At 29.8% G+C, this 8,893-nt stretch overlaps 1 pseudogene; it reads left to right on the top strand.

Moving 5' to 3' along the window:
- The first annotated feature begins 7,643 nt into the window (after positions 1-7,643).
- Positions 7,644-8,893, top strand: LOC148587193 (rust resistance kinase Lr10 pseudogene; annotated as a pseudogene).

Here is an 8,893-nt window from a genome sequence, read left to right as displayed (position 1 = left end):
TCGGAAATAGCTCATTTCCATTTAAAATGAAATAGAACGAATTCTTGTCCACTTTCACAACCTTAGCAAGGTTTCAAATAAGAGTATTACAGAAAACTACATTTTAATTTCACAATTATCTTACAATACTAACGTGATAGTCCCAACCAACCCTTGAATCAATCTTTACTTTTTCACATCGGCATTGTAGAATGAAAATACAGTTTCTCGCATTTCTCTTTAATATCAGATACATAAAACAAACTCAAGGCAGCCTTTGCTAGAGAAATCAAAATTCTCTACAACCTTCATGATCTTTCCAAGAACCTGGACAACAAATGCAAATCAGTAGAGCATGTCTTCTTGGAGATTTATTCAAATTCAATGGCAATTTGTGTTTTATCTCATTTCCAAGCAATCAAAACGGAGCCTTGAGGTACAAGTAATAGAAAAGCCATGCAAATTAACAAATAATTGAATGGGTCCTAATCAAGAAGTATACGGAAAGTTGAGAAGATGGAGATAATAAAACTAAGTAAAACATACAAGAAATTAAGGCCAGGACTCGACTTAGAGTCAGAGCACCATTATCGTGCCCAAACATTTTGGCTATGTTTGGCAATGAAGTGGACTTAGGAAGTGTGTCGGAACTGTATCAGATTTGATTGATGTAAGAGAAAAAAGTAAGAATATTTTGTATAAAAAAATGAAAAATTTTGTTTTATAGTGATTTTTTTTATTTGAATAGTAATAAAAAGTGATTGATGTAATGTAAAAAGTAAGAATGTTGGAGTTGATTTTGAAAAGAAATTTTTGGAATTTTGGGTCCGATCCAGCCCACTCCTTTGCTAAAGACAGCCAAATTGGTAGTCTATAAGTTTGAGTTTTAGAGATCAAATTACAAATTGGTTGATAGTTTGAGGAATAAAAGTGTAATTTATCTATATGTAATTAAGTTACAATTTGAGCTTTTTATAATTACTTATAAATAATCAATGTAAAACTTAACACCCATAACACCTCGGCACATGATTCTCTCATGTTCAAATAAATTGAAAAGTATCTAGTTAATTCTATTTGAGAGGTATTTTTGTCTTTCCACTTTTTGATTGAACAAAAATACTCATCTAATATAATTAACTAGATATTCTCTAGTTCAAATGAACTAGAGAGTATGCTAATTCTAACACCTCTATGATTTACTGAATGTAAACAATTCATTTTTTCAATGTGTTTCAATGTGTGACTAACTTTTTGAGGTGCTACAGTATATATATATATATATATATAGAGTAGACTACCATACAAACGTTGCACTGAAAATTAGTTCTTTTTTTTTTTATTTATTTTATTTATTTTTTTATTTTTTACAAGTGCTAGTCCAAAGGGCTAACATCATCAAATTGTATGATAGTCATATAATAGTTTAGTAAATAACATTATTCATGTAATAATTATTGAAATCAAAATATCTTTTGTCATATTTCTTTATTATATAGGAACTATGGTTTTTTTTTTTTTATCCCAACTTATAGATAAGCACATAAATACATATAGTTTCTGTATATGGGTGCGCATTTATGTATAGTAAAACAGACAGAATAAAAATATAAACATGTACCAAAAAAATTTGTGCTTAAAATAAAAACAGTGCTATGATATAAATAAATAAATAAATAAATAAAAAAGAGAAGTATTTTTCTTTAATAATTTTAAAAACATTTTGAGTTACCGAAACCCTCCAAATACCAATTCAAGTCATAAAGCATGATTGAGATTTCTAATAATTTATTGTCTAGCAATTTAATCTGTATGGTTGAAAGATTTTTTTTTTTTTTCTTTTTATCATTTCTTTTTTCCATATAAAATTTATTTTTCGAAATAAATTTTAAACTATCTGATTATCTTCTCGACAAATGAGTTTCATGTGATTTCCATTAAGATAATTTGGAGTTCTATTGTAGATTTTTTTTTTTTTTTTTTAATAGCAATAAGAAGTAATTAATGTGATATAAAGTAAAAATGAATTTTGAATTTTTTTTTAAAAGAAAAATAAAGAAAATTGTTTGACAATAATTTTAAAAAGAGGTTAACTTTTTTTTCTTTTTCTTTTTTTTTAAAAAAGAAGAATTGTTTGGCACGTTAAATTGAATGGCAAAATGTTAACTTAAAAAAAGCTGCCATTTTTCAGGTCATGCAGAGCAAAAACAAATAATATAAGAAAAAAATAAAAAAAGAACTTGGAATTACACTGCCATTATTGGCTTGTTTGGAAGTGCCAATTACTATTCATAAAATAAATTCAGTTATTAAATATTTTTACTTTTTACATTACAGTAATTACTTTTTATTACTATTTAAGTAAAAAAAATTACCACAAAATAAAGTTTCTTTACATTTTCATATTAAATACTTTTACTTTTTTCTCACATCTATTAAATCTTGCTATAGTTCTTGCTATAGTTTCAGGTCAGTAAACAGTAACGATCCAATGGGGTTGTTTGCTAATGAAAAAAACAAGAAAAAAAAAAAAGCCACGTACTATTCATCTCAAATTTCACTCTCAATATTATTACTTTTTACATCACATCAATCATCTTTTACTACTATTTAAATAAAAAAATCACTATAAAACAAAAATATTTTTTTTCACTTTTTATATCAAATATTCTTATTTTCTTCTATACTAGCCCAAATTCCAAACAGCCCCCACAGAGACCCACCAACTTTTTCTGATTTTGAATTTTTAAAAATTAATTAATATTTTATTATTTAATTTAAGTGAAACATGTAACATCGTATGAGCTTTTGGATAAAAATGAATGGCCAGGATTAAAAGTTGGAGATTTTCCAATTCTCCCAATAATGAGAGGGGATCCTAATCCTTTCTTGTAATACTTTTCCGGGTATTTCATTGGTCCACCCTCCTATTGCTTTTTTTCCTTTTTCGTGTTCTTAGGAGCAATTTTTTTTTTTCTTTGTTCTTAGGAGCAACTTGTTTGTTGGTCCGGATTACAAATCATTATGGTGGTCCATATCTTTTCCAAACAGCAATCCTCCCATCACGGAGGAGAATGGAGACTACGGTGAATGCAAGGCCAAAAGAGAAACCTTTTATGTGATCTTATTTGTTTGGGCGAGTCGGCGAGATATTTGAAACTTTTGGTTACGTGAGTTGTTACGATCTTTGTGTTTGATTATACGATCGTATGTATATAAGTTTAATTTTAATTTTAATTGAGTGTATATAAGTTTTATGACACTCTCTTTCTATAAGTCGGTTTTTTAGAGTAAATTTTATTCAAGATTTGTATCATCTCATATTAGAGTCAAACACCATATCGTGAGTTCAAGTCACAAAGGAGATGATGCAGGATGAAAGGAGAACAACTGAAAATAGATAAAGAATAACATAAAAGGATAAATAAACCACGTTGATCAAAGGCTCACCGATCAACAATGGAATTTTGGTAGAATCTCACTACCAAGAAGAAAAGAACAATTATGTTTCCAAGAAAACATATTTTTTCTTTAATCATAATGTAATCTCCATAGGAGTACCAAGAGTATTTAAATAGACACGGTAAAATAAACTTTAACCCTAAATTGACTGCTCATTATTAAATAACAAAAATCCTAATTTAACAGACTTTAGGCCAAACCCATAACAATAACTCTTAAATACTAATTTAAATGCAAATAACCTAATTAACTAATAAAATTCAAATAAAATATGTCAAAAATACTCTACTATAGGTACTCTCATCGCTAACCATTAATGCATACCCCATGACCCATAGCATTCCAAATTAACGCTGATCAACGTTATTCTTTTCTTTGTCACAACAGTGGACTATGTCGGATATTAGCATGTAAGATTTCTATCTCAAGGAGTAAAGGATATATGGTAGAATATTTTATTTTTATGGTAGAATATCTTATTGTCAATGTTCTGCCAAATTATTAATTTGGTCAATGTTCCACTTAAACAATTAAAAATTTTCAATGTTCTTCAAGCCTGCAAAAAGGAAAAAAAAATGACATTAAAATTATTTTAATAAGTCAAAAATACTTTTATAAATTTTAAAAATAAAAATTAAACCGCATTTGTGTAAGTGAAGAGTTTGACAGAAGCTAGATTGTCGTTATGCTTGCTATATACGAATACTCAATGCCGCGATTCTCTTACATATAAAAGTGAACGCAGCCCATTAGTTTAGGCTTTTGGGCTAGTGTGATGTCAAAATATGTATATTAATATACTCTTAGTAAAATTACATAACCGCTATATCCAGTGGCGGCGGCAAGATTTTGGTTGACGGGGGTCAAATTTTTATTTTTTTTATTTTATGAATGAAATTAAAAAAAAAAAAGAAAAAAAAAAGTTAATTAAAAATATTTGAAAAAGTATAACTAATGAAATAAATAAAGAATTTGAAAAAGTATAACTAATGAAATAAATAAAGAATTCAACAAAATTTATATATATATATATATATATATATAATACAATTTATGTTGTCAAGCTCTTAGAATTTAGTCTTTATTAATCAGAATTTATTTTAAAAGAAAGCATCTACTAATAGATTTGCCAAATCTATTTCGATACGAGCTCATTTAGAATTTGATTGGAGGTCAATAAAATTATTGTTATTCTTCATATTCTTAGGTAACTACAATTACATATTTTATACAATTAAAATCTGTAACAAAAACTATATATATTCATAAATAATTAATCCAATTGAGCAATATAAATATAAAAACTTAATCAATATTAACGTTTGATTATATAACTAAAATATTTTAGGAAAAGGAAATTGTCAAAAAGCAATTGATCCGAACAGTTGAGGGCTTAAAAAAAAAAAAAAAAAAAAATTGACAGACTAAAAGAAAGACTTTAAAATTTTGTAGAATTCTAAATTGCAATTAGTGATTTTACTTTTTACTGTAAATGCCTTTTTGTCTCTTGTTTTTAATTTAACATCTTAGATGAGTCACTTTTAAAATGAGTCGAACATCAAACTCTCTGTATCTTTTTCTACTTTAGTTAAATATTATTATTTTATTAGTTGTAAACCAATCAAGAGAGAGAAGGGTAAAAAATAAGCTTAAAAATTATTTAACTTGAATTTTTGGAATTTTGAGAGCATCTATGACAAGAGTTAAATATAAAGTAGAGAAGTGAGATTGTTAAATTAGTGTTTTCATAAGTTTTGTTAGATTTTAAAAGAAAATCTAAATATAAAAAGCTCATTGTAAATGCTTTTATCTATGGAAACCTATAGAACTTTAGGGCTTTTTTTTTTTTTTTTTTTTTTTTTATGATGTGTTGTGCTGCTACACAGGGAGTGGTTTGGATTGATTTCGAGGAAAAAAAAAAGAAAAGAAAGTTGTTTGGACTAACGTTTTCTATTTTTTATTTTTAACTATATAGACTTTTGTTTTTAGAGTTGGCCCAGTACTACACATTGTTTTTTATTTTCTAAGCCCACCAACACGTTAAAAGCAAGAAGGGACTTAGCCTTAACTGCATGCCAGCGTGGTCCACACAGTCAAACAAAGAAAACTAGAAAAGTAATTTAAACGGTGCGTTTAGTAAATGTCATCTTTTAACCATCTTCTTCACTCTTTTCATCTAACCTAACCCTAAAAGCTTGAAAAGTTGTAACTATGGCAGAAGTAAAAACACACCAGACGTCTTGGTGTTACTTGCGAGTGTTGCCTCTTGTCTGTGGCTGAGGGTGGGCAAACAGGGAGCCAATGGATTTTTTATTGCGGTAAGAACAAATTTTAGAGGTTGAGGGGGGCATTTGACCCCTCTCAACCCCCCCTCCCTCCGCCCCTGGCTTTATCTCCCATCACGGTGCACTAGCTGTAACCCTATTCCCTTAATCCTGCACACACAAAATAAATTAGTCAATATTATAATACTACCAAGTAGTTTAAGATCCAATTATTGGAAAGCATGCATGTCTTGGGAAGTTGGCTGTGACAGTGGGTCATCACCATTGGTCACTTTTGCCTAATTTTTTGAGATCAAGTGGATCTAGGAGAATGAGAGAGTGTGTTTTAACTTTGGATTTGGCTTACATGCTGTTATTAAAATAACAGCATGTATGCTGTAGTTTAATCAATTGTCAAGATTGAATTTCTCAAAATCTATTTTTATTTTCTCTCTCCTATTAAATACTTCTAAAAATACTGTCAACTTTAAAATTCTATCTTGACTGGTGGGAGGCCCAAGGCGTAGGCGAGCTTGGTGTAGGGTGCGTTTGGCATTTTCATGGACAATAATTGCGATTATAACGATTATAAACCAAATTGTAGAAAATATATTGTATGATATTGCGTGTTTAAAAAATTGCGATTTGAAAAAATTGATTTATGCAAAAAAATTGTGTTTTCAAATTGCAGGTAAACGAGGTATTTTTTTGAAAACACAATTTTAAAGTCTAAACTACGATTTCTTAAAAGCCAAACTACGATTTTGCCATTCGCTTTAATTGCGTTTTTAAAATTATGTTTTCAAATAACACATTTTAAAATCATTATTTTTAATCTCACTTTTTAAAATCGTAATCTCAAATAAACCCCGTAAATAGGAACGTGTTCGATAGGTTTAGTGTTGGTTTTTGCATTTCTAGTAAGCTTCCTGCCGCATGTAAGGGTCATGATGCAGCCCCTAACCATGCCCATGATTGCTTTCTCCTTGCCCACCTCGTTTAGATACAAACGAAGAGACAAATTGTATGAGCCTGTGGCCGAACTACCCTATGGCCGGAAACCTCTTTTTTTCTCTTAATTGTTTTTATGAAGGGTATTTTTATTATTGAGATAATATTGACCATTTTTAGTAGTATTAATAATTTTAGGAGGATGAGGAAGGAGTGAACATTGATAATAAAATTATAGTTTGAAATCTAGAAGTTTATAGAGTTATTTATCTTTATTGTTAAGCATGGCCCCTAGTGGAAAGTTGTTTATGCCATTTTACTAGGTCATAGACTTTTAAAGTTATTCGAGTCACCTTTTCGATTAATTAATGTTTTCTTTTTCTTCATGTTGTAGGGATTGCGGACATAGCAAGACTACCAATTTACTACTGTAAGAACCTTCTCTTTTGATTTTTGATTTTCTTGCAATGTGATGTTATTACTAAAGTTTACATTAAAAAATTACGATAAAAGAAATGCTAAGTTTTAATTTTATGTTTCTAAACACTGATGCATGTTTTTCTTTTCTTTGTCAAAACAGTATCAAATGGACGAGATTATGATCCGCTATATTACCTAGGTGGGGTTTCAATCTCAAATGAGACAATGACATAGAAATGGTTAAATTTGTTTATGCAATTTTATTAATTAATTAATTTTTTTTTTCATATTTCTTGCAGATATTCCAATCAAATTACTGACATACTTGACCATAGATTACGGTAAGAACCTTCTCTCCTTTGATCTTCTTTAATATTTTCCCCATTTAGCATATTATTCTTCACACTATAAAGCATGAATTAAACTTGCAGCCAAAATGAAAATATTAATTATTACCTTAAAAAGATAACAAGTATTGTACTTAACAATGATCTAAAAGGAAAATTAAATGAGTTATAACATGTGCCGGCTTACAACTTATTTTGGTGATGTTCATCCACAGGACTATTCCAAGCACCGAAAATGATATTGGGGACTCCATTTGTGATTGCATTCTTGATATATAAATGGCAGAGGAGGCATTTATCAATGTATGATGTTGTTGAAGAATTTCTACCGAGTCACAATAACCTCATGCCAATAAGGTACTCTTATTCCGAAATTAAGAAGATTACCGAAGGTTTCAAGGACAAATTGGGTGAAGGAGGTTATGACACTGTATTTAAAGGAACGCTTCGAAGTGGCCGTCTTGTGGCCATAAAGATGTTAGGCAAGTCCAAAGCTAATGGACAAGATTTTATAAGTGAAGTTGCAACCATTGGAAGGATTCACCATATTAATGTAGTGCAACTCATTGGTTTTTGCGTTGAAGGATCAAAACGGGCTCTTGTATATGAGTTCATGCCTAATGGTTCCTTGAATAAATACATATTTTCTCCAAAAGTATGCACGCTCCTAAGCTATAATCAAATGTATGATATAGCTCTAGGAGTGGCTCGTGGGATTGAATATTTACATCAAGGATGTGACATGCAGATTTTACACTTTGATATCAAGCCTCACAACATTCTTCTTGATGATAATTTTACTCCCAAGGTTTCTGACTTTGGACTAGCAAAATTGTATCCAGCAAATGACAGCATTGTTTCTCTGACTACTGCAAGAGGGACATTGGGATACATGGCTCCTGAGTTGTTCTACAAAAACATTGGAGGCGTTTCATACAAAGCTGATGTTTGTAATTTTGGAATGTTGTTGATGAAAATGGCCATTAGAAGAAAGAACTTAAATGCATTTGCAGAACAGTCAAGCCAAATATACTTCCCTACTTGGGTCTATGACCAAGTGCACAACGGAAATGACGTAGAAATTGAAGATGCCACAGAGGAAGAAAAGAAAATAAGCAAGAAAATGATCATTGTTGCATTATGGTGTATTCAGATGAAGCCTAGTGATCGCCCTTCAATGAACAAAGTCGTACAAATACTTGAAGGAGAAGTTGAATGCCTACAAATGCCTTCCAAGCCTTTCCTATCATCATTAGAGAGTACCGTAAAAGATGGTGGTAAGAATTCAAACGAATCAAATGACTCAAGTCAATCATCTCAACTTTAAATGCAAATTAATTTATATTCGAGTCTTTTCATTTATTATATCCCTGATGAAGGAGGAAATTAGTTTTCTCATATATAGTTGATAGTGTAAAGATGCTTAGTATTTTTGTGTAACAAATAAATGTTTGTTTGATTTAAGAGATC

Source organism: Corylus avellana, chromosome 2 (assembly GCF_965113065.1).
Source record: "Corylus avellana chromosome 2, dhCorAvel1.hap1.2, whole genome shotgun sequence".
NCBI classification, from domain to species: Eukaryota; Viridiplantae; Streptophyta; class Magnoliopsida; order Fagales; family Betulaceae; genus Corylus; species Corylus avellana.
Note: the sequence above shows the minus strand (reverse complement) of the source record. Positions and strands in the feature narration are given on the sequence as shown.